The sequence below is a fragment of the Amblyomma mixtum genome, chromosome 2, assembly GCF_055824585.1.
Source record: "Amblyomma mixtum isolate Tamu chromosome 2, ASM5582458v1, whole genome shotgun sequence".
NCBI lineage: Eukaryota > Metazoa > Arthropoda > Arachnida > Ixodida > Ixodidae > Amblyomma > Amblyomma mixtum.
In genome coordinates this window covers 13,776,646-13,803,331 of record NC_143013.1, presented here as the reverse complement: position 1 = coordinate 13,803,331, position 26,686 = coordinate 13,776,646, and the positions used below count along the sequence as shown (strand labels likewise).

Sequence of the window (26,686 nt, the reverse complement as noted above, 5' to 3'; positions counted from 1 at the left end):
AAAAAGAAATTAAAAAGGCTGGATGCATTAGCAGCAGTTACGGCTATCGCTAGCTGATTTCATACTTTGATTTCTGCGTGCGCGCATCGCTAAAAGCCTCCACATGGGATTTGCAGTGAAACGACTTTGGAATACTAATATCAATGACTGATGCGCAATGCATACACTTCAAAAGAGTTTAGTTCTGCCTGACGCTAACCATGCAGCATCCGCAGCGTGATTTAAAAACTCATATTAACTGCATAGAGTGTCTCATATAGCAGTCTCCCCAGAGCATAATTTTCAGGAGCCGTTACTTCTTTAGCGATGCTGCAGCGACAGCAGTATTACCCTAACAATATGCCGCTAAGCAAGTAAGCTAGCGGGCTCAACAGAATCAGCTGCTGCAGGTAGCACTTGAACTAAATTGACAGTTACACCTGCCTCAATTGCATGCCAGATATCTTTGAGTGATTTGTGAGTAAATATTTTAGTGATTGAGTAAGTGAGTGAACTGATGCCCTTGTGATTGGCAGCGGACCATTCGGCAGCCATATACTGTGTTTAAGAACCCCACTGCTAACGGAGAGAAAACAGGGCCGGCATCGGATTCGTGCCCTTTGTATCTTCCCAAGCTATTCAACACGGCGTTAATTAAACTGTGCACTTGAAAAAGGGGGGATAGCTCCGCCAACTTCCGATGGTATCTATCATTCGAAAACTCCTCGGCAGTCGTTGAGTGAAACGCGTCTCGGGCGTGCCCGCTACCGATTTCGAATGCCACCATCGTGCGCCATAGCTTCCCATTAGTGCCGGCACCCGCCCTACAGGACACCGCACCACACGTCCTGTGACGTCGTACAGAGCCGCGTCTGCGTGCGCATTCCCACGAGGCGCCCGTTCTCGGGTGAGATACGAGGTCTGGCTGTGAGAGCGGAGAACTGTTTTCTTTTATTTTCATTTTTTTTCTTGTTTCTTTTTAGATTGCATTGCCCCCCCCCCTAATGCCTCACGAGCGGGTACGCAAGTCGCGAATCGAGCAGCGTCTCCCCGTTTTGCTCTCCGTTCCCTCTACCCCTTAGTTAAAAGCAGGGTTCGCGGACCGAGCGCGAAGACGTAAACAAGCGTCTTAAACTGGTCGTGTTAGTATAAGAACGGCCGTTGGTGAAGTGAGAACGTGAGGAAACTTCGTGAACCGAGTTCATCAGCTTTGCGCAGCTTAAGCGTCTGCTTAAATGCAGCATATGCCTCCATTTGGCGAGTTTCGTGTCGTGAATGCATATAGACACAAATAAACGTTCGCTCCTGTTGTCGAGCTTTTATCCACCAAATTCCTTCCAACAGAGGACGCGTAAACAGTTATGTGCAGGCGCTGATTAGATATTGAGAACGGGAGGAAAATATAACTTGGGGACTGATTGTTTTGGTGTTTGGCAGATGAACCCAAGGTCAAGGGTTCGATCCCAGTGATGGCGACTAGTTTTTGATGCAGGCGAAATAGAAAACCACCCCTTTATAATTGTGAATCTGGTGCATGTTTGAAAACACAGGCGCATTCACATTAAATTCAGAACTCATCGCTATAGCGTGAAATTTATCAGTGCTCATTTATTAGGCTGAGAGACGTTCGACTTCGGCCCTATTTAAATAGACCTTGAAAATCGCAGTAGTTAGTTTGTTCCGCACGCATGAATGGCTCTTGATGGTAGAGGTGTCACTGCTTCTGGAATACAGTTTAGATCTGCCCCCAATGGCGGCATTTCAAACTTATGCTCGTACAGGACAGTGCATTGCAGCGCAATTTACATTATGTATGCCAAACCGCAATGCGGTAGATGCCAAAGCGACGAAATGTCACTTTGTATGTTACGAGTTAATTCCTGACGCTGCAAAACATGTCAGTAACGTTAAACCATGCGCCAGAAGCATCTTCACTGGCATACAGGTGATACCGAAAGTGCCGGTATATATGTTTCTCAGGCAGTTCAGGTGTACACGCCAGCGCGTGACATACATCAGGTACATGCGGATAAAACGTGCTCATACGCAGAGGTGTATATATGTATATACTACACCAACGGCACGTAAAATCCCGCATATAAAGCACGTGCCTCCTATTAATCCCATAAGGTCTGGCGACACTCAAGCTGAACCGCCTTCATTTCCTTTCGGACCCACTTGCGCACTCCCGCCGAAAACAGCCCAAAGAGCAGCAGCGCGTGTGCGACAGGCCCCCCAGCGAGGCATGATTTCTTTGCCTCGAAACCAGCAGGAGATAACGAGTGGTTATACGACTTCCGTATCGTGTTATACTGGTTAACGTATGCAAAGCACTAGTTCAACCTATACCTATATTTTATATGCCGCCGTTTGTTCCGGATCATCTTTGCATATCGTAGCAATTTCTTACCCAAAGAGAGTGTCAAACCGCGCATTAGATGCATGTCTAAACGAATTATATCTTGGCCACACACAAAGCGGGTCGACGTTAGGAAAGCGGCCGATCTCACGGGGCTTCTTTCTTCATGCACATCGGTGATGAGCGGGGCACTGAACAGCCAGAAAGTTATTTTTATTGAGAAAGCAGTGCAGCTGTAACCACACGGAAATCTGGGAACCACCTCCGGCCGCGTTCACCCCCAAGAAAAATTACGTCGCGTGTGTGAAGCCTCGGCTTAGAGGGAAAGCATTCAGAGTAAAAGGATCGAAGTAATCATTGATAAATTCAGGTGCTTTCGCAAAATTGTGGCATCAGATGTCTAATCGTCGCGTAATTTTTTGCTCGCGAATATAACATGAATGTGACCTGTCGCAGTCATGACGAGAACAAGGCTGATTGTAAAATGGACAGCTGAAGTCCATACCCAAGAAGCCGTTCAAGCTAATTGGGGAAGTGAACTGCCAATAAGGCGAATACACCTGCCTTCCTCTATATAGCGAGGGAGATGCCGAATGACGGCAGCTGTACATGATTTCATGTACAGGTGCCGTCAAAAGTAAATGGAAGGCAATATTAACGAAAAAAAGCTTAATCATTGCCCCCCCCCCCCTCCCCCCAATTTATGCATCCTTGAATCGCATGTCCAGCCTAATTGTGATTGTGCGAATTGCATTGTGAATCAACAAACATGGACCATTATGCTTTAGATTTAAAAAATAATATTTTCTTGACGAAGTCGCCTTCTATTTACCTTTGACGGTGAGTGTACACCTGGACATGTCAGCTTACACCGGTGAATGTCGAGGTGACACAAACATGCGTAAATATAGAAGTTAGCATCCACGTTCTGATCGTATTGCACAAAGGTAACAAGTATTGCAGATTGCAGATGTGGAAAAACATAGTTGCTCTCACAAATTATACCCACCTCCAAAAAAAAGAACAACATGTATATCCAAAGAAGCACGCGTAGTAGTAAAACGTAATGAAATATCACATTGCGTCTGCGCAGTTTCGGTCAGAAATCTACAGGTCACCAGCTTTGCTAATAGCCTTGTAGTGATGTCCTAACGGCGATTTTCATATTGCTGGGGACAAGTGGAATGGAAGTTTCCCTCTCATAGCTTCCGAGAGATTTAGAGCGCTCCGGGTGCAATACCAGCCTCTCTGCAATGTGCAGGAGTAGCCAAGTTCTGGACGTTTTCGCCAAGGCGCTGTTCATTGTGCAGGCTACGCGACGTACATCGGAAAAAATACACGCGAGTACACTGAATGAAGTACCTGAATTGCCAGGAGTGCTTGAATTACGCGACGAATTTCCTTCCCGAACTTTCGAGTACCAACAGTCAAAGCTGATTATGTGGGTCCCTTGCGTCCGACGGATATGTCACGTGACCACTGCTGCTCCACCCGTGTGTCGTCCAGGAGAACGGGAGAGGGGGCAGGCTATAGCTACAGGCGCCGATGAGCGTCCTCCTCCGGGGCGGAGGCCAGAGCACGTCTCGCGTCCCATGACCTGGTCCCGTTTCGCAGCAAGGGAGCTCGGACCGCTCCGTTATCGGCCGAGCCGGTGACGACCGCACACACAACGCGCAACCGTTTCCCCGTATCCGACTTGCGTCGCATAAGGCGCCTCGGTTTCCGGGTCGAAGTTTGGTTGCAGGCGGAATGGTCGCACGGCGCCGCGCCACCCGAGATGCCTCTCGAGATAGGCCGTGTTTATTGTATGCAACGGCGATCACCGCTGTCAGCCATGCAGGCCTCTGTAGCGCCCATTGATCTCCTCCAATTCGCTCTGTCCTGCGCATACCGCCGCCTACCCCATCTGAAAAATTTCGCTGATCTCAACACTCTTATTGTGCCTCTATCAAAAGGCGTGAGCACTGGAGCTAATTCTCGTTTAAATTGCGAGTCTCGTTAATAGTGTGATAATAAGATATATGCATCATGCGTACGGTACGAACGATTCGAAATACACGAAACGTGAGAACCCTGCCAGGTGCATTTCATGTAGATCATGTCGTCCATGACGCGTTTTACAAGCGCGCTGTGAACCGCACAGCAATACTTTGTCAGCACCGATAACACCACTGACAATGCTACGCTGAAAAAGAGCGCTCTTCTGACTCAATCTAACTCAAAATGTTTATGTTTAAAAATTTCAGAGCTTCTTAGGCTAAACGCCTGGGATATTCAATATTGTATATGAGTATGCGCAATATAAGGAGCGCATATTGCCGCTCTGATTGTTTGTGACGACGCTGCAGTGGGCTGGAAATTCCACGGCCACAACCTGTGGTAAGAGACGATAATCAACACTGTGGGGTGAAATACACTGCCATCATAGTCACAATCACCATCATCATCGTAATGGCAGTGTGTGTCACCCCACAGTGTTGGTTATCGAGTCTTGTCACAGGCTGCTGCCGTATGATTTCCAGCACACTGTGGCGCCACGCACTGCACACGCTTTACGAACCCTCTTATAGTGTGTCAGAAGACTGCAGAACCCTCGTTATCGTTGGAGTTCTTTTCATAGTTTTTACTTTTGCAGATTAACAACTGACGGCAACACCAAAACAGAGTACACATGCGGGAGACAACACTGCGTGTCAAAGATTACGCTCATGCTCTGAATGCTCCGAGAAACTTTTTCCCCACACATTCTTCAACTGTGCATTCCGTGTCCGACCCCCACAAAGAATAAGGGAGCAAACCAAGTAAATACGTCTTCAACAAGGCCGAAATCGGGCAGTTTAGTTGAAGTTAGATTTTTTCCCACTGGTAATCTCAAGCTATCTTCCTTCTGCATTGAGTGCGTTATGGCAGAATACATGTCGACTGCAAGTGGACCAAACCAGTGAGTCAATCAGTGAGGTTTAGAGATTCGGTAAAGTGGAGGAAAGGTTACACCGATGGAAAGTTTTTCTTCTAAAACGCTTTTCACTGGCTCAATCACGGTTTGCGGAATCCTATTCGATGGCACTGCAGTGCATTAGAACACTGGAAATGTTTGGCGCAATTTTACAGCGCTTGTACAGACAGAGGCTAGATCGAAGTCGTCATGGGATCAAGCATGCTTTTATATACTTTCCGTTCTGCAGCGACGAGTATTGACATCGACACGTGACTTCTTTTCAAAACCTTGAGCAAACCTTCTTTTCACCGTCTTCGAAGTACAGAGCAGGGCAAATAATTCCCTACTGACCGTCCAAAACCTGTAAACCAAGCTTTGGTAGTTGTTTTTCTTTTTCATCTCATATGCTCCAGCTCATCGAAGAGTGAACCCTAAAGATTGGAGACTGGATCTGTGCGTCAGTTGCTATATGGACGTGAAGAAATCACGCGCTGATTTAATGAGTTACACTTACCCTTTGTAGCGAAATTGGTATTTTGGAATGCAGCAGACAACGTGCTGCTGACTTCTTCTCTTCGCATCCATCTTATGGCGCATTTTGCAGGTACTTCGTGGATGCTGTTGGCTGATGGCACACACCTTTATTTATTTTTTTGCCATTTGATCATTTTCATGTGCATTTTTTGTTTCGTTTGTAAATTAGGTCTCCACACTATCTCACAATTTAAATAAGTTGATTCTTTCCTTTATGAAGTGGGCATTCACGATGTTCAGATTCAAATTTATTTGAACAAAACCTGGTTGCCGAGGAGGCGAACAAAAAGGCAAACAAAAGTTGACTGACGAAGCGTCCGCCCCCTTTCCACTCTACCACTGAGCAGTGGGCAGGTTTAACCAAAGAAAACAGGCCATATCACCAACATGTTAAATATAAAAAAACAAAACAAAAATATGCATTATTACATGCAGGGCGCGTGCTTCCATTTAGCGATGATTAAACGCTTTCTTCGTAAATGTCATATCTAAGTATGCATGTGCTCTCTTCTTCCTGTTGTATACTATACAGCTAATTTGCACCGGCTCTGCAAGCATGATTGGATGGCTGTTGTCCCCACCTGCCGTCGTTCCTCAGCTTTATTCCTGCCTAATAGGTATAAAATTTGAATTATTCATTGCGCAAGCGTTCATCGTCCGCAAAGTATTGAGAACGCATCCTCTAACACCGGTTCCTCGAAGCGCGGAGATTATATGTATCGTCGCTCTCCGCGGCAAAGAAAAATAAAGAAGCAAAAGAGTTTTCTCAGAATTCATTGGCTTGTTTCCCCAGAAATAGCCAACTGTTGCACCTTGTGCGGGGGCACTTTCACAGCCCTTTCGCAATAATTAAATGTCAACCGACGCTTGCGACGGAAACACGACGAACGACCACCGACTTAGTGGGCAAACCGGGGAAAAAACTGGCGATAGTCAGGGAAGTTCGCCTTCGTTGCGTTCAGCGCAGAGGCGACGATATTTTGCTGGAACGATGCCAGGGGAGCCTGGAATCACCCGGAAGGTAACAAACAGTGAACGGAACCCTGCAAGATATCCATTTGGTTCTTTACATCTCAGCTATACGTCTGCCTGGTGATAACCCCGGCCGGCAACGGATGGTCGCGTTCATTTTGGATGTGGCCCGAGTAAGCACACAGACGAGACCAGTCAATTTCAACCTGTCCAATTTTGTTTGCACGCATTGCGTCGTTTCTGTCCTAAAATGTACACTAAGTTCCTTCGAAGCGTAGACAGTGGAGCCACTTCAAACGCGCTGAATTGAATTAAACGCATCATTCATTCATTCATTCATTCATTCATTCATTCATTCATTCATTCATTCATTGACTGACTGACTGACTGACTGACTAACTGACTGATTGATTGATTGATTGATTGATTGATTGATTGATTGATTGATTGATTGATTGATTGATTGATTGATTGATCGATCGATTGATCGATTGGTTGATTGACTGATTGGTTGGAACCACCCAGCTGTGGAAGATGCAATCCACCCACTGCAATGCCGATGGTTGGGGCGAGGAATGAAGAGCGAATAAAAAGGAATTAAGCAACGACACAGCCGGAGTGAGGAAGAGAGAAACCGGCAGCAAATGAGTTTCATTTGGTGGGCGCTTTTGGAAAGAAAATTGCTTCCAGAAGATTAGCGCGCGTGCTAAAATAGAGCCGATATAAGGAAGGGGGCCGGCGGGAGTAAGGGGAAGGGAATGCGTTTATGACAGAGGGCTTTTATACTGTGTTCACTGCGATGTGACCCTCGGGCCGAATACCCAATTTACGAAGAAATGCATCGAGCGGAAGAAATTTAGTTGTGCCTTTCCTTGCCTTTGCCGAAGACACAACGCGTTCGGCTAATTGCGGCAGGGCCGTAGGCGAGTCACGATGTTTGTAACGATATGCATGCAGCGAACGGCGGCGGCGGCTGGGCACTTAGCTCTCTCAGGTTTCTCCGCGCTGGCAGCCGTTTGCGCGCCCTACAATGCGCCGACCGACGCACGAGTGTATGCCCCTTGATACCTTCGTATACAATTCCAGCCGTAATAAAAGGTAATGAGGTGCCAATGTTGAGCTCATGTCGTCTCCTTACGGTAATAACGATAAAGAAAGAGTAGCCGGTGTCTCTGCGCACTCCGTTGCATAGTGACGAAGAAGACGGACCATCGGTAGACGAGAGAGGCGACATTGTTTTCAGAGACAAGTTTGAACAAGGGGATGTATATATGGAAACCTTAATTCTACGAAAGTCGCTTCGTTCGGTTTGTCTTCAGATGACCTGTCTTGGCCTTGTCTTGCCTTTTCTCACTATATCCTTGTCCAGGTGGTTGCTATAGAGTCAATATCCTGACTCGATCATTCTATCAGTATGTTTGCAATATATTGATAGAGTCAATATATCAACTCTAAAGCGAAGGCGGCGGCACCACTCCCGTGCACACCCTCTACACTTTCCTGATAAACCACGGTTACAGCCATTTTGGAAACTAAACTAAGGAAAAGGGAACTAAAAAAGAAGTAAACCAATGGCTGCTTCAGATAGAGGAGGAAAGAACGCATCTAGAAGCTAAGTTTGATCACTGTAGATTAATTAGTCAATAAATTATAGTCAAAAATGTCGAAATTGCGTCGAAACGTGGACGTCGATATAGCCACGGAAACGATGTGACGTCACATCCCACAGAAGTTGTCACGGCATAGTGAAAATTTTCACAGAATGGTCGGAAAAACGTCGGATTTGTGTCAAATAGATGGAAAAATGAGTAATGAGTAATTATGAGTAATTGCCGCTTAAGATCCCTGAAAGGTGTATAATTTGGGTATCGATATAGCCACGGGAACGGTGTGACGTCACATCCACCGGAAGTCGTCACGGCATAGTGTCCTCTGCTTTCGCCTCTCAACACTTGAGCTAAGTATACTCGCAACCTTTTTTTGTTGCAGTGATCTTTTCAGACCGCGCGATTCTAAGCATGAAGGTCGCTACAGATAGCATTACTGCGACGATCTTAGGATCAAGGTGCTCAGAAGTGCGACAATATTTTCCTGCAGACTTCAACTCCTGCCGAGGCTGCGCGTAGTTGATTTTCTGTCCCTTAAACAAGCATAAGCACTTAAGCAGATGTTATCGCGCTCAAGAATATCAGCGCGAACACGAAAGCTGAGTGATAGTCGAGCAGAGAGATAGACATTTCGTTCGCACGTACAGCGATGCGTTCCGAAAGACACGCCTCCTCTCCCTCACGAGCGAGTTTCCATTCGCGCAATCCGCTCCGCAAGGTGTTCGCGCCTTACCGATGGCAGAGTGCCATCGCTCGATCGCGCTATTTTCTGTCACGCCCTTTCAACGTTTGCGCGGTCCATCATCACCGGGAAGCGTGCCAGGCGCCCATTGCAGCGCCTGCGCCAGCTATAGACGTGCGAAGGCGGCTCAAGCTGGCTTACCAACCTGGTTAAAGAAAGAAAGAAAGAAAGAAAGAAAGAAAGAAAGAGAGAAAGAAAGAAAGAAAGAAAGAAAGGAAGGAAGGAAGGAAGGAAGAAAGAAAGAAAGAAAGGAAGAAAGAAAGAAAGAGAAAAAGATAGAAAGAAGGAAAGAAAGAAAGAAAGAAAGAAAGAAAGGAAGAAAGAAAGAAGGAAAGAAAGGAAGGAAGAAAGAAAGAAAGAAAGGAAGAAAGAAAGAAAGAAAGAAAGAAAGAAGAAAGAAAGAAAGAAAGAAAGAAAGAAAGAAAGAAAGAAAGAAAGAAAGAAAGAAAGAAAGGAAGGAAGAAAGAAAGACAGAAAGAAAGAAAGGAAGGAAGGAAGGAAGAAAGAAAGAAAGAAAGAAAGAAAGAAAGGAAGAAAGAAAGAAAGAAAGAAAGAAAGAAAGAAAGAAAGAAAGAAAGAAAGAAAGAAAGAGGAAAAGAGGAAGAAGGAAAGAAAGAAAGAAAGAAAGAAAGAAAGAAAGAAAGAAAGAAAGAAAGAAAGAAAGAAAGAAAGAAAGAAAGAAAGAAAGATCTCTGCTGTGGTCTCACAAGTGCGGTAGCGGGAGGAATGTGCTTAGTGCACTGGGACGACTTTGGTGTTCATTAAGAAAAACCCAGGCGACTGAAATAAATATACGGTATTTCCCGCTACACGGCGTATACGTCGCACTTATAGCATAGGCGTGGCTGCCACGCGTGTAAACATCAATCATTTGTTTTTTATATTATGTGTACCCGGGGACAGAAACATCGTGTGATGAGCTTTTGTATCGACTAAATCATCCATCAACAATTCACGAAGTGCGGATGCTCAGAGTATACAGTCCTACCTCAAAGTGGTCGGACTAAAAGTCAGAGCCGAAACATTGTCCCTCTTTTGAACATTTCCACAACGGTTTACAGCAAAACAAATACCCCCCCCCCCCCCCCCCCCCGGTTCAACAGAGCAGAGCATGCTCGCGCACGTGCGCGTGTGTGTGTATAATACATATACACACAGAACTCGAGGCAAGCCGTTTTTTTTTTTCGCGGAAAGACGACGTCGGCGACCGACCAAAAGCGGGCCCTTCTACAGCAAGCGATGGCGGCGGCAGTATAAAGTGCTACAGGCATCGGTGGCACAGAGCGGGCTCAATTGGGATGCGGACCGCGCACGGCACCCGTCGGTGGTGGCACAGCCCGAACGGGGACGCCGGCCGAGCGGGCTCGGCTGTTAAAAATCCGTTTCCGCTTCCTGCGCGACCTGCACCGTATACACGACGACGAAGAAGACACACGCGCGCCGCTCTGCGCTGCACCTCCCAAGACAGGCGCCCGCGCCACTGCGACCGGCGCCGCGCTCGGAAATATACTGCAGGTGCGCGCGCGCGTCTCCAGCGCAGTACCCGATCCAGTGCTAGGCCGCGCTAAGTCCGGACAGAAACGGGTCCAGTCTCCCGACAGCAGAAGCAGCAGTAGTGTATAGAGCGCAGTTGTAACGAGGCCTGCGCACAGTGGTTCTTCGAACGCAGCACATTGGAGAGCCCGAAGGGAGAGCCCAAAAGACGGACTGGTTCCCCTGCGAGCGTTCTATATGGCGCTGAAAACAAACTGGATCGATAAATTCTGCGGACAGCCAGATAGCGTGGCACGCAAGTCGCGGTGGCAGAGCTGTTTAGCGGGGAATAAGGTTAACCCGCGCGGCGGATGCGTGGTCGCAGAACATGAACAACAGAAAGAATGGGAAAATGTGTCACCATTTGGTTTGTACACAACTGCACTGGAAGGAAGTTGAGATAAAGGTTACGTAAGCCGGGTTTGAGGCAAAGAAAAGGAGATACAAAAGGAAAAGAAAGCGGGCAACCAGGCGCACGTGCCTCGGCGGAGGTAAGTGATATTTGTTTTAATGAAGTGCACGTGCATTTGTTAACGTTTCGGAAGCCTCTTCATAAGGCCTGCACCATGCATACTTGACTACTTTCCCTTCTTCGTTCGGTACAAAAACTTATTACTAAAATTAAAAACAACGCCAGTGGGTTCCAAGATGCCCTTACTCTAGTATCAACTGAAACTTGCTGAAAACAACAAAATCAAATTTGTCTTCGGAGTAAACTAGTAGCTTTAAGCGAAAACAGCAATGCAGAATGAACACGGGAAAGATCTAAATAGAGGCGGCAAGTTGACCTCTCTGACACTTCGTAGTTAGATATGTAGACTTGTTCGACTAACAAAGCTCAGCGGTTGTTGCCATATATGTCCTAATAAACGGTGACTGAAATAGACAAGCATTATATAAAGATATATCATAAAAACACGATGTGAGCACTCCAGACACCGGCGCAAGGCTCGACGCAAGCATTACCATTCAGCTAGAGATAGTGTTTTAATTTCTTCTTAATGCGTACGCAACACGCATAAAAAGGACGCGCCAATGAGACAAGCGTTTGGTAAGTTGTTTTTAGGCAGCTTGTGCCGTCTATACAAGATGCGTGCAACAGCCCAATCCACAGCCAAACGCAAAGATCCACACTATTCCTCGTCGAATCCCCGCCGCATAGAGAAACACTGCATCGGGCGAAAGATAATCGGTACTGCATACACCTCGGAGCCATTAACGAGCAGCAAACGGCAGCACGCGGGCCGCTTTCACCGTGCAAGGGCCGAGTAAAAACAAAACACGGCTACTAATACCTCGCCCGATAAAGCAAGAAAAACGAAGGACCGGATACGAATCGGCACCCGCTGGTCACTGAGCGGGGTTTCTGAGAGAGAAAGGCGGTAAAATAAATAAAGAAAGAAGAAGAAAGAGGTTCGCGAGGACAGTGGGAGCAGGCAGAGGGGCCACCGTTCACTTAGCAGCACCGACGAGGGGCTCGCGTTGCGGCCGCGGAGCTGCTAAGCCGTTTCCTGCCGTGCTCGCCCTGTCTTGGGAGCGCCGCGCACCGTGAGAAAAGGCGCGACGACCAGAGCTCGCCCGCAGGGCGATATCCCACGGGCTCCTAGCGCCAGTCCTGTGTGTGTGTACTCCACTGTCGCCGCGGTACCAAGGGCCGAGCGGCCGCGGTGCTTCTGAGAGGGCGCGCGGGCACAGGACCTGTTCGTTTTAATATGCGAGAAATGCGAATCAAACGGCGGGAAGTCGCACGTATAGAAAGCTGGCTGTGTCTAGCCTCTCGCTGTGCACTGGCTGATACGGTTTCTCTAACTTAGCGCGCTTTGCCAACAGCAAAGTAACAGCGGTCGGCCCTGAGGGAAGTCGGCGTTGTGGACGGACTAGCAGGTTTTAATTTAGACCGCCTGCGGTTTACTTAATATGCGCCGAAATATCGCATCACAGTGTTGTCCCTCCCCTCTTTTCATATAAATACAGATCTACTCCGCCCTTAGAGGCTAGCCCGTCGTATCAAAGAGAAGCAACTATAGACGTAAATAGAGTATATCTGATAGGAGAAGAGGTGCTCTGTCTTTCAACGAAATTAATTTTAGCCGTGAGTTAAAAACCCTCATTAAAGGACCCCGGGTGGTCAGAATAATCGGGCGCGCAGGAGAGGGACATATATAAAATTCTGCACAGACTCAAAGCAAGCAGAGCACTCTCTTTTCGTCAGCTTTCTTCAGCGCTTGAGTGGGGTCGCACACGCCTTCAATGTCGTTCTTCGCCAGCGCACCCTTCCAGGGACGTTATTGTGCACCGCCATTGTTCTTGCAGCAGACCAGGGCGTCTAATGCGGTTTGGTTTGGTTTGGTTTATGGGGTTTAACGTCCCAAAGCGACTAAGGCTATGAGAGACGCCGTAGTGGAGGGCTCCGGAAATTTCGACCACCCCGGGTTCTTTAACGTGCACTGACATCGCACAGTACACGGGCCTCTAGAATTTCTCCTCCAAAGAAATTCAACCGCCGCGGCCGGGATCGAACCCGCGTCTTTCGGGTCAGCAGCCGAGCACCATAACCACTGAGCCACCGCGGCGGCCGTCTAATGCGAAGGCGTTCTCTTCTATACGCGGAGTTATGTCAAGAAATTTCACAATGACCATCATCACCATCCGCCGAATATCGTTATCTCATAGAGCCGCCGAACTCGCCGCCAAACTCGCTTCCATACTTGCTATTTTCGTCTTCCGTCAAAAAAACATCCCGTTACCCTAACGAACTGTCCGTCATCACTTCGGAGCAATACTTTCACCGCCCAAGTCCAATGCCCCCTCTTCATTTGCACTTCCGCCGCGGTGGCTCTGCGGTTTTGATGCTCGGCTGCTGACCCTAAAGACGCGGGTTCGGTATCAGCCACGGCGGTCTCATTTAGATGGAGGCTAAATGCTGGAGGTCCGTGCATACTGTGCGATGTCAGTGCATGTTAAAGAACCCAAGTTGGTCGAAATATCTGGAGCCCTCCACTATGGCGTCCCTGACAGCTCGAGTCGCATTGGGAGGACAAACCCCATAAACCAAACCAAACTCTCTTCATTTGCTCTCAGACGTAGTTAACATACGTTTTCTCTGTAATTCACTCTGCTCTCTTCCTCTCTTTCTTAGCGCCACCCCTATCATTTTTCTTTCCTTATCTTACTGCTGAGCTGATGCGCTGGCTTCAATTTAGCTTCCAGCCTTGCCTCCATGCAGGTTCCAAACCGATAAGTTCATACTGACTAGGTACAAGTGCTATATATTTTTCATCTGAATCACATCGTTTTTTTTTTTATGGCCTGATAGAGTGCCGGCCAAATTCGCTCCAATTTAAGCTCATTATTCTCATAATTTATTTAGCAGTTATCAGCAAATAAAAAAAAGTAATTTTACGCATGGGAAAGGCATTATTACACGCGCACTGAGGGAATTTGCGCCGCGCCAGAAGCCATTAAGATGGTGTGTGTCAGTGTGGGTGTCATTATCATGATCACCAGCCCAGCTACATTTGTATAAAACCCAAGAATGGAGCGCAAAATACCGCTCAAAGAAGGCCCGCCAGTCATTCCCGTCGATCTCCCATGACCTGGCGGCTACTCCTATGTCCGGAGATAATCCCCTAGCAACTCCGAGCCTCCTGTGATGCCACGCGATGATGTGTAAGAGGATTAACTACGAAATCATGGCCATGGGTCAACGCCTTTGGCTGAAGGCCCTCTTTTGAGGGACGTTTTCCTCTTCGTTCTTTGGTTGTATATCCGACTGTATACGTCATTTGTAGGGCCTCTCCCACTGACTCCATGTAGACCCCGGTCCTGCACCAAGTACAAGTACATTGGCACTGTCATTTTTTTAAATAATCACGCTTTTCATCTCACCTCTACTTACCATGTCATCTTGTACATGACCGAAAGCTTAAGCATAGGCAGGGTCATGAGGGTATTACGCTCGCTAGCCTCCAGCGCGCTAAGTGCCGCACGGCAGTGGAGGGAGTTTGCTAGTTTGCATTCCAGCGAAGAGACGAATGGAGAAGAAGCAACATGAATCCTGCGGAGTACGGACGCCATTGCTTTCATGAGGACAACAATAACAACGCAAGCAACCGCTCATAACCACCAGTAACCGAAATGTATTATCAAACCGTTATTCGAAACTGTGATCTTGCGGCATAACAACAGCAGGGGTGACGGACGTCAGAGAAGAGGTGAATCATGTTAACAATTAAGCTGATTAACTAAATTCTAATACGTAACATTCTGTTGCAGTTACGCGCTTCGTTGTAATAAAAGATTTGCAGCTGGCCGTAAGTAATAACATATCAGCTTCAGAATTTCGAACACGAGCTTGGGTATAGCTCCACAACTCTGGTCATCTTGCGTGTCATTCGAAAACCGCGTGGATGCAAAGAGCACACGGGGACGGCCTCTAGGACACTTCATTCGGTGGCGAAAGTGTCACGTGACTTCCTATGTAGCACCCAGGCTGATGTGCTGGAGCAGCGAGCAGCTATGGTGTGGTTTATTTATTTATTTATTTATTACCTCAAAGGCCCCGGTTGTGGGGCATTGCATGAGGTATGAACAGAGTAACCGTGCTGATTCACATTTGACAACTGTATAAATCAATCGAGATCAGTTCAAATGAAGTCATTCAATATAAAATAAAAGAACGCATACTATAATACACGAAAAAAAATTTCAGCTCATACAGAACGGTTTGAACAGCAACCCACGAGCAAAAAAAAAAATCACTACTGAGTGAATCAGAATACATCCTTTAATTAAAAAGCGATGCTTGCTTGGGGGTTCTTTGAATGCTTGAACGGGGATCAGTGTTGTAGTTTTATTTTCGCTCGAAGGGCTTAAGCCCGAGTCACACTGCGGAAACACAACAACGACATGAACCAAACATGTTCGCAAACGAGCCGTCAACAAGTCGCCCAACCAACTCGTCCCACAACTTCTTGTCACACTGCACGAACGGCAGGGAAACGAGACAGGTTGCTGGGATGTTCCCTCGGTATGACAGCTTCCGGGAACCGGAACAACAAACAAACAGCGTTCGTGGACACGGTTGGCGCTGTTCGCCGGCCGGGCGAATTTCCTGGCGACACCGCACGAACCAAACCAAGCACTTTGAGGTGATTCACCGCTTTTGTGCCTTTCGTGCTTGGAAACGTCGTTTTCAAAGTGCAAACATGAGCATTTTTTTCAGAAGGTCGTGGTTTTTTTTCGTCGCAATGGTATCTGCCGCGTACGGCGTCTTGCAGGCGGGCGCATGCAGACGGGGAGGCTGCCGTGTCCACCACCGGCTGGCGGATGCCACCGCCGTGGAGAAGCACATTTCCTACGTTCCCCGTCGCATTCTTGTGAGCAGTGACGAATGCGGCTTTGTAGGGAGCCAAAAGGAATGTCTTGTGCCGTGTGTAGAGCCTACCTCGGCCGCGAGCACTAGCAGTTTCTTGACGGGGTTGTGCGCGAGATAGGACCACTAGAGCAGGAGCCGCGACAGCAGACGAGTGTGCGAGTTGCTCCCGCAAACATGCTGCCGTCGTTCTCCAGCCGCCAGGAAAGTGACTTGATCGGGATGGTTGAAGAGAGGCGTTTTCCATGGGATATAACAGACCAAAATATCACGGTGTGATCTGAAGGAATCTGTGTTTCAAGAGATCGCTAGTTGGGACTGTATTTCACAGGTGAGCACGAGTTACCAGTTTCCTGTCCTGCTATTTTCGAACTTGAGATGAAGAAGAAAGCAGTGCTGCATTTTTTTTCTTTGAGATAGCAATCAGAATAACTTTACTGGGTTCCCATTTGATTGCAAGAATGATGCGTACAATTATATCTTTTTTTAGTACTCTCAGAGCGTGGAACAAACTCGATGAATCTGCCGAGATTGTGGCGTGATTTGTAGTGACCGGCCGGGTTGATAATGCATTGTGTAACAGCAGCGCAAAACACAAAATGTGTAGAAGTAGACACAGGGCACAGAAAGTAGACGCATGTAGTCCGTGTTTAATTCTTTCGCATGAAGTTTTCGAAAACGCCTTTCTCAGGCGCCCTTCTCAGCCAGTCGATCATCCAGCGCGGTTTCTCTGCGGTGGCGGCTGGTCGTCCGAGTCAGAATCGAGCAGGGCTGCACCTCAGCCGCCGCGCACGATCATAGTTCGTCCAATATTCTGCAAAACTGCCAGTAGCTACGACAGTGCAAGGTGTCTCCAGTTTCCGCGGTTGTGCACACGCACGGAGGAGAGCGCGCGAGCAAATGCAGAGAAGCGCCGGGCAACGCGATTGAGGTGGTCTTTCCGGTGTGACAGAGAGTTTGTGAACAAGCGGCGCACATGTGGCCAACACAGGCTGGCGGGAGACAGCGACATGTTTACCCTCTGTTCGTGTTGACGCGGTGTGACAGGATCGCCAACCTGACGAAAACACTGTTTTGTCGGACGGGTTGGCGGACTGTTTCCGCAGTGTGACTCGGCCTTTAGGAATACCGGGACACTGCAAACTTCGTAGATGGCACGGAGATGCCCACAGTAAGCGCTCAGCTCCGGTTGCGATAGGCCTGTCACGCTGCTCACGTCCACTTGCGAAGCCCCCTGGAAACGCGTAACGGCGAAGATTTATCGCTCCGCTTTGCTTTTGTTACCGTCCCCAAGGCCGCAGTGCGTAGCAGAGTTCAAGACCGCAGCGTCCGCTGCCGCAGCGTGCGCGCGTTTCTTGAAGCGCCAATGCGAAGGGCGATAATGAGCCCGATGCTTAATTTGTTGCCATACGCGGAAGGCGTGCATAGCGTAAGGGCCCTGGCGGCCTGCGCGAAAGCGGCTCGGAAGAAGGGAATTCTGCCGCTGCAGTAATGAATGCGTGACGCGATAATTAGGCTGGGGTTGGCCTCCCTGTGCTCGTGTTTCTACCTGTACGCGCGGAACGGCTTCTTTCACGAAGACGTGCTGATCGAGAAGCAAAAAGGAATGGCATGCTTTTCGACCCATTCGCCCTTTCATTCTAGTCATGTTCGAGGAACGTCTTTTGTTTTTTTTGCTGGCGAACCAAGCATAATCGTCGGCTACTGTTACACACGTTTCCGCCATAAACCTTAATACGACACGGATTATAAAACAATGTTCAACAGCCTTTTCCCCTGCGTACTGGTAGTGGTCCTCACAGCCGAAAAGGTAGAAAGATAAAAATAAACTGTATTATGCAGGGGTGGTTTTTAGGAGAAGAGGGGCGAGATAGTGAGAAATTTCACATGTGAAAACTATGATGCAACGCCTATTTTCTACGAAATAAAAAATCCCAAGAAATAATTGTTCGGAGGCAACCACCTCCTCCTACTCATCCGACTACCCCCTCCAAGAATGACGTATAAACCCGCCCCTGCGAGTACAAGCCGCGTTTGCATGAATGCGACAGTAGCGCATCGCAATTCCTAGTGCATCTCGCGGAGCCGATGCGCTACTGCTTGCACGAGCCGCATCAAGTCTGGCAGGACAGTGACCCTGCACCCATTGCACGCGGTAGACGGGTCCAGTCAGCCCCATCTTGAGCGAAGTCTGCTTTGTTATCCGGCTGGGGGTATTGTATAGCAACGACAGGGAGGAAGAGGCACACATCCAAACCTGTTTCCATTCAGCGCTGCAGTCGACTTGTCATTCTCGATCCACCCCTCGTCTGGCGCATTGATGCGACGCACTTTCCTAGCGCATTATCACCGTTTACATGAATGTGTAGAAAGGGAACCAGCGAAAACAGACGCAAGACAAGAACAAAGAAGGCACACACCACCACGAAGGCAACGCCACCAGCGTTGTGGTGTGTGCCTTCTTTGTTCTTGACTTGCGTCTGTTTTCGCTGGTTCCCTTTCTATGCAATATGAACCAACTAGCCCAGCAGTTTGCACTCCTGAACTACATGAATGTCATGCGTTAAAAAGTCGATGCGATGCGCTGCTCTCGTATTCATGTAAACAGGTCTTGTAAGAGATAGGCGGTAGACTTCGCAAAGGATTCATGCTTTTGTCCTCGGTGGTTGAACTTTGGCCTCCGGCTAAAGCCAGGATGACATCGATTCGTTCCCCTGTCCACTGGATGAGTGTACGAGACCAGCACGGGACGATTTACTCCTACAGTGTTCCCGAAAGAAAAAAAAAACTGTGCGGGACGGGTGCGGAGGTGGTTGCGTGAGAAAGCAGCCGCAGACTGGTTCGCGGACTACCTGGGACAGAAGCAGGGAAAGAACGGGGGTGGATGTGGCCGTACAAGCGGCGAGGTAATCGTTTCCGTTTACGCCCCAACAGTGGACGGACGGGGCAGCTACCGGCACTTTTATGGAAAGAGCGGAGAAAGCGGTATTTTACAGCTCATGGGGCCAATATTTTGTTTGAAAAGCAAGTCCTTTGCCTCTTACGAAGAAAGATGCATTGAGGGGACATTGCTGGGGAGTCTTGTGTATCTCGAAAGTGATGCGACTGCGACCCTCAACAAAAGAAGGGGGTCTTCCGCACCATGTACAGCGGATGCCTGCTTTTGCATGCCACTCTGCTTTAAAAAAGGTTTCTTTTTTTGCCGTCACGCTAATTAGGAGTCTCAAAAAAAGAAAGAATGGTAGAAAGAAGAAAAAAAAGAGGAAAGTACTCCTTGACAGTCATCCGCGGTTGAAGCCAGTGCTTTGGAGTGGCCTGCGCATGCAGCGGCGGCGGCGCCAGCGGGCAGTACGGAGCCAGAAAGAGACAAAGGGAGACCACGAAGCGGGGAGTCCCGCCATCACTGGCGCCAAGTTGGCGGGCGACAAGAATGAAGCGAGAGGCGCATGACAAAGAGCGCGAGGACAGTTTTCTCCGGATCCTCGTCGTTGCCCGTCCGGGTGTGGGCAGGCGAGCCAAGCGCAATGGGCCTCTGCTCTAGCACCCATCTCCTGCACCGGGCTCCTTGAAGGCAGGGGGCCCCCTAATACCACAACGGCCGCCGCGTCCACGTCCCTGGGGTGAAAGAGTCGGGGGAGGAGGGGCAGATCCCCTGGCACAAGCGGCGCAGTCAGGTACAGGAGGAGGACAAAACGGCCTCTTCTTCCCGATCTTCCAGGAGACAACGTGATGCGCGACACTCTTCCCTGGAGACGCAGCAGTAACCTCCTCCTCCTTTCTGGCGGCGACCAGAAGAAGGGCTACCCCCACGTGACCCAGCCCAAGATGGCCGCGCGACGCCCGCGGGAGGAGCACTCGGCCGACGTACGCCGTTCAGACCGGTTGGTACCTCGGCGGCCGCAGCGTTCGTCCTCGGCAAGGCCGCCGCCGTTGGGCGCACAGGAGCCACTACAGACAACGCCGCCGCTGCACCGCTCCTCGACGACTGCAGCCTGAGTAGCCCCCTCCTCACCCGATCGCTCGGCGGGAAACACTCGGCCGCGCACACCACACCGCGCCGAGCACGTGGATTACGCGCACGCCGAGCAAGCACCGCTGCTCTCCGCGCGCGCACGGGCGACACCGGATGACCGGCGCTGTGCCACGCCGGACCACCACCACGTCCACTGTCGCTTTCAGCTGCCGCGGTGCCGTACTGGATCCATCGTCTCGCCGTGGGCTGCTGCTCCCTTTCCATTTCGGTTGCAACGGCAGTTCTTGTGCCCGCAGCTCGGAGTTGACTCCTGCAAGATATCCTCGCGGGACATAAGACCATCCCGTCCTGGTGTGGGAGCGTTGCCTTTCACGCCGCTTGACAGCGCACGGTGGTGTCGCGAGAGCCTATTGAGGCGGAGCCGAAACCTGTGAGAAAGTGCAATCGAGCATTTGGATTCCGTTATAGTGACCAGAGGCTCCTCCACACTGCTCTTCACTGACTGGAATAGGCCGACACTACCGGCAAGTCCACGCAGCAGTTCAGCGCGTTTCAGACCAGCCCTTCTTCGAAGACAGTTGGGTGAGTTCTCGCCTCGCACTACTCCTTCGCGTTTCTGCGTCCTACTACCAAAAAACGCAGCAGAAAATGGTCGGCATGTTAGAAAACAAGAGTACTAACTGGAAGCCTCCTTGCTTTCAGGCGTCCGGTAGCAAGTCGTCCGCGCACCCGTTAGTTAAAAGATAGAAAAACGGTTTCGCCGTGCACCGGTCAGCCGGCAAATGCGCTATCTGTACAAGACAGTTATTTCTGTCGACCGACTGCAACGGACGGAGCACTCCTGGGAGCTAGCGATTACGGAATACATACACGCGCCGTTGAAACCAGAACGGGCTCCACATGGGCGCGAACTGGAATAGAAAAGACTGGTTTCATACGCGTTTGAACGTGCCTCGCCCGTGCAGGGCTAGATGATATTTGTGATCGATTAGCCGCTGGTAATCTACCACCGATATAACACGCTGTCGATATGATTTATGGGCCCGCGAGGCGGCTCGTCGCGTTAACAAGTAAAAGCTGAGGCCGTTCACTCCCCATGCCGAATGCGTGGGCAGTCAAAAGGAACAAAATCGGCTTAACAGAATGGTGTCACAAGCGCATTAACTACACCTGTTCGGCAGAAAAACAAAATAAACACATGCACCTCTGCACATTTCCCGCAGTCCGCACACACAATAGAGGCGTCACACATGAACAACAACAAAAAAAAAAACTTGAGCCCCAAAAAACGTTTTCTTGCTTGCAGTGGCTCAGGTCATCAGAGAAAAACGATGTGAAGACTTGCTATCTTGTATGACTCGATAACGAGTTTGAGTTTTTCCCCAAAAAAAATGTTATAATTGCAAACCGTTACACGTCGAACACGATACTCAAGTGAAGTATTTTCTGCATACCGGTTTGCTCTTAGAAACAGTGCCATGGAGCGGTGTGTTATGTGGTACCTGCTGCATGAAATTCTGTGAATGTTTGTCTCAATAATAAGCACAATGAATCGTGTCTCAGCGAACTGTGTTCCCGCGATGGCGATACGATAACTACACGCATACCTTTTTAACTGTTCCTTTGGTGACATTAAACAGCCTATTACGCATGATATGATCACTCTTGATAATCTATTTTGTTCACTGCACGATTAGCGGAGGTGTGTACGCATTGACGTTATGCCGTACAACAGCACAGCGAGATGATAACGACGCCCACCGGCGTGTCATTAAGAAATTCTCATCAGATTATCAGATTACGCCAACTGTTACGTACCTGAGAAGTCGGCTTAGCTTCCGTAACATGCAAGATGATAATCTTTAACGCACCTTTGTTAAGAAATAAAGGCAAGCTAGTTGGTTGCTGTAAATTGGCTACATATATTCAGGACGCACACAGGGTAAATGCGAAGGTACAGCGGTTGAATTGAGTGTGTGTGTTCCTTTATTTGACCTGTGTCTTAATTTTCGCGCGCTGTAAATACGTCACAATACGTATTATCAGCGTCAAATGAAACGCGAACAAAACACCTGAAACGCGAGCACAAAAAATCAAGCATATTAGAAGCTGGAGATGAAATACAGGCGTGGGCTATTAACATTTCAGAAGAGCGGTCTTTTCGGCTTCGATGGGAAAATCAACTGCTCATGTATTTTGCCTCCCCAGTATAATATCTGCGAGTTGTGCTGTTCGCGTTTCAATTGGCTTGTTCGCGTTTCAGTTGACGCTGATAGTACACATTTGGTCCATTAGAGTAATGGGAAGTTCGACACTTTGCAAAAGGGTGCAATTACAATCCAGAAACTCTGTATACTTCAGTCATGAAGTTGCGACAATATCGTTCCTCCAGATTAGCTGGTGTGCTGCAAGTTTATTTTTTCTGACTGGTTTTTGCGTCACCTTTTTCTCCTGCTGTTTAGTTTATTCTTCAAGAGCCATTCTTTACTACACAGAAAAGACATCGCTTAGCGTAGGTAAAACATATCTCTAGTAAACAACGAGGTGTCATCAAAGCGTAACGCATCGGTCGCGTCTGTAATGCACCAGGCAGTCTTTAATGCTACTCCTCTGGGAGACCACATCCCGGCACGACCAACGTCTCGCATTTTCATGCTCTTAAAGGTGCACTGAAAAGGATTCTGAACTTGTCTTTTTGCCGCGGGAACTAGATCTACACGTTCCTAGCATTCTTAGAAACTGCGGCTTATTGCCCTGTGTGGCCAATTTCCCTAATTAAATCGAATTAACGCCCGGCTCCCGCCTTTTTTTTTTTTTTGAATTCTCCCTCGTACGGTGGGCGGAGTCGACCAACGCGGGGAGTGCCTTTTAGCCAGCTCCGTGGAGGCTTTGCTTTCGCTTCATTTTGTGTTTTAGGTTTCCGCGAATAAATAGTTTCATTTGCAGATATAATAACCCCACAATAAGCCCGCAGAAATAAAAATACGCGCGGACTATTTGCTTCTACGGACTACTACGTATTACTCCGCCGATGGCAGAGCGGCAAGCCGCCACGGGACTGGGTGAAAGGCACTCCCCGCGTTGGTCGACTCCGCCCACCGTACGAGGGAGAATTAAAAAAAAAAGGCGGGAGCCGGGCGTTAATTCGACTTAATTAGGGAAATCGGCCACACAGGGCAATAAGTCGCAGTTTCTCGGAATGCTAGGAACGTGTAGATCGAGTTCCCGCGGCAATAAGACGAGTTCAGATTCCTCTTCAGTGCACCTGTAAGTGCAGTTCGAGATTCAGGAAACACGGTGCGTTTAAATTCGCTTTAATACCGTAAATAAACGATAAACGAAAGCATGAAAAAGCGGTAGAGTTTGAGAAGTATAACTGCTTCAGCTTATAAGCACGAGGTCTAGAGTGGGGGGCCTTTCGAATATAGCGTTCACTTTATGGAGAACTTCGTTTTCACGACTGCACATTCACTCTCTGCGCAGTCGTGTGTATCAGACAAAGAAGAACGCACCATGCGGTACGCAGCATTCGAATACGACAATATTCTACGGGACATCTTTTATAGCGCGATGATGATCTTTTATAGCGCGATGATGAGGCTGCACCGCCGCTACTTGTGAGTTCATCACGAGTATCAGATAATTTTAGCCACTGCTTCATTAGGACTCTAGAAGTAAACTTGTAAAAATGAAGCGAACGTGTAGCTTGTAGGTTTGTCGACAGAAATCGACATGAAGAATTTTGTTTTTGTTTAGATTTAACAGCATGCGTTTTCTATGCCAGTTTTTGTGGTTTGAGACTATTTCTCATAGGCGTCGTTTTTTTAAGCCTGTTATTATTGGAAATACGCTAATTTTTCGCTGCTTCGGAGGCGAGCGAAATATTTATATCCGCAGTGAGGTTTGTTTGTTTTAAACAACGAATTTACCAGATGGACTGAAAAAAAAAAAAGCCTATCAGCATATACGCTGCCCGCTTTTACCCCATAATCGCATGTTAAAAAAAGAAAGCCCCACGTAACTCAAACATCGCATAATTCTAACTGATATTCGGTCCAGTCCAAGCTTAACGATCTAACGTTGACTCTGTTAGGCGCGAGGCAGCTTCCCACCAATAGGCCGAGGGAGATAGTTAGGATCCATCATCAGCTTGGGCTCTTACCGATCCTAAGTATATACACCTTATAGAGGTTTCTTCGATCAATGCACATACTAATACATATATCGATCGAGGGTTGCGAACTTCATCATCCTTCTGCATGTATGTACAGAATACCTATTGTAAACACGAGTACTAAAGCAAAAGCCTCGCCCTAATGGTGTTCTGGCTGACTATGCGTATAAATTTGTCGCAATAAAAGCAATTGTCTCGCGAAAGAAGGCACAAAGGTAGAGAAGCACTCAGCTTCGTTGATGCTGCTGAACGAAAATTAAGGACGGGATGAGGGACGAACGGTCAGAGGAAGAAGAGCTGTGCTGCACTGGGGCTATTTTATTCAGCCTCGCACCCGCCAGCCAACAAACACCCTTAGGTAACAGATACCCCCCCCCCCCCCCCCAGAAAAAACAAAAACAAAAAAACACTGGCGACAGATTGGAATTGGCATGTATCGATGGAATACTTTGTTCGAATGACAAGACTACTTCCAGTGAAAACGGAGCTTTCATAAGCTAGAAAATGTTCAAAAAATTACATGCAGGTGTCGTCACCATCGGATGTTTTCACAAGCAAACTGTCGCGCGTCAAGACTGTTTTCTTCCTTCTTTGTATTTCAGACCGGATCCCTGAGGATAGCTTACACTAGTGTACTCTTCCTGACGGCGATCACTGAGCCCTCTGCGATTTCTCGGCAATAAATGCGGCTGTAGCAGCCAGGCTAAAATTAACATAACCAGAGATAGCCGCGAATCAATTTTTACTAAACAAAAATAGTATTGGAGCTGCCCTTAGAGTCCCTTTTGCTTTCACGGTTTTCCAAGTTCATTCTTGTCCAGTATAGGAAGCCCCGGGTGTACGAACACTGGACCGAGGCGAATCTTCATTGCACTGTGAAGCGAAGAGAAATCTGCCTGCCCGGCGTTCGTACGCAGACGTGTCTAGTTGCGCTTATTTGGATACGAATTGTAATCGTTCTCTTGTTCGGTCGCTTTACTTGTACTCTTTCGTTTTAGGTACATACTCTATCAGCGACCGCGTCCTCCTAACCACTTCTGTCAACGCAAAACCAAAGCGGAGGGAATTTCCTTTTAGCGAACTAGTTTCTTATACGCCGCCAAATTGCTCGGAAAACACGCGCTTCCCCTTTTAGGCATGCATGGAGCTGAGTTAGCTGGTCACCGGTTTCCTTTGCGTGGCAGGATCTTGCTCTGTAACAGGTGCTCGTCTTACAAGATTAAATAAACCAAGAAAAAGCCTTCCTCTTGAGATCTGCAGAAGCCCGAAGAGAGGGAGAAAACGTTCACCGCGCGCGACATGAAGCAAAGGAAACTGGACTCTCAGGTGGCGGTGGTGGTTCGAAACGCCCAGCTCGAGGAAAAGTTGCGCGCCGCTATCCGCGCCTGTTTTAGACGAGGACCGGGCTCGCGCCAAGCGCTTTGGGCCGAGATAATTGGAACAAGTGCGCTCGCTTGGGCTCCGCAGACGGTGGGACAGGCGCGGGGACCGCGTCTTCCATCTTACCGTGGCGCGGCGGCGAGACCGCACCCTGCAGCGATCGTGTGTTCGCGAACACGGGTGCTGCCGTAGCAGAGGTGGTGTGAGACTGCGCGCAGAGTGAGCTGCTGGAAAGAGAAAAGCGACTCCCAAGACCGCGCTCTCGCGAGCTGTATATATACACTGCAAACCGACTGCGAATCGACTGATGCTGACCCGGCAGGGAACTGGAGAATCTTGCCTCGGGGTTTATATAGACCATGCAAATGTAGATGGCCTGCACGCGACAGTCGTTCTAGGTAATCTTGTGCTTGCTATCTCTTGGTTTGTGTAGATTACATCTGGACTAAACTGGGACCTGCGTCCTCCTGTGAGTGGGAAACTCAAGACGTACAGTATTTGCCAAAAGTAACCAGGTTGTATGGTTTGCTTCTCATTCGTGTAGTAGAGCCCTCACGGCTTCCCGTAAGATCAAAAAGTTCTTTGAAGGTGAGTACAGGGGTTCTCCTTACCATACACAGATTTAGAGCTTGAGAACTGCCATAAAGCTTCAATATACGACTGAGAAACTGAGAAGCAAACCATGCAGCCTGGTTACTTTTGGCAAAGACTGTATTCTCGCTGTCACCAAATTGTGGAACGCGAGTTTATAATATATATATATATATATATATATATATATATATATTCAGGCCGGATTGTTTGATATTCTATGATGCATAGTGCATTTCGATCAACCGCAATTAGGCTGTCATACCTATTCCAAGCTTTGTACAATGACGGCGATGAACATATCTATTTTTTTCGCTATTGTCGTGCTCCATACATATTTCAATGCGAGTGTACGTCGCTATCATTTCATTCCCATTCCAATGCAGATGCACACTGCTCTGCGCTCCTCCGAATATCGGCGATCAGTCATATTCTGCCCTTATAATCTGCACCAGTAACGGCACAAGCCTCCTGCTGCTCCGAAGATACTGCGTGCAGATGGATCACGATACAGACAGAAATGACTGACC

General features: G+C 48.4%; 1 protein-coding gene across 2 annotated transcripts in view; it reads left to right on the top strand.

The window, feature by feature from the left end:
- The window catches only part of LOC149358474 (GATA-binding factor 2-like), a 256,638-nt gene that overhangs the window by 76,185 nt on the left and 153,767 nt on the right, over nucleotides 1–26,686 (top strand). Inside the window, exon 1 of one of the 2 annotated variants that reach the window (XM_089570545.1) lies at nucleotides 20,367–20,593. The exons of the other annotated variant lie outside the window; for it this stretch is intronic. The gene's annotated coding sequence lies outside the window, so the exon portion shown is untranslated. Of the gene's footprint in view, nucleotides 1–20,366; nucleotides 20,594–26,686 lie in introns of those variants that run through there. 2 annotated transcript variants of the gene reach the window in all.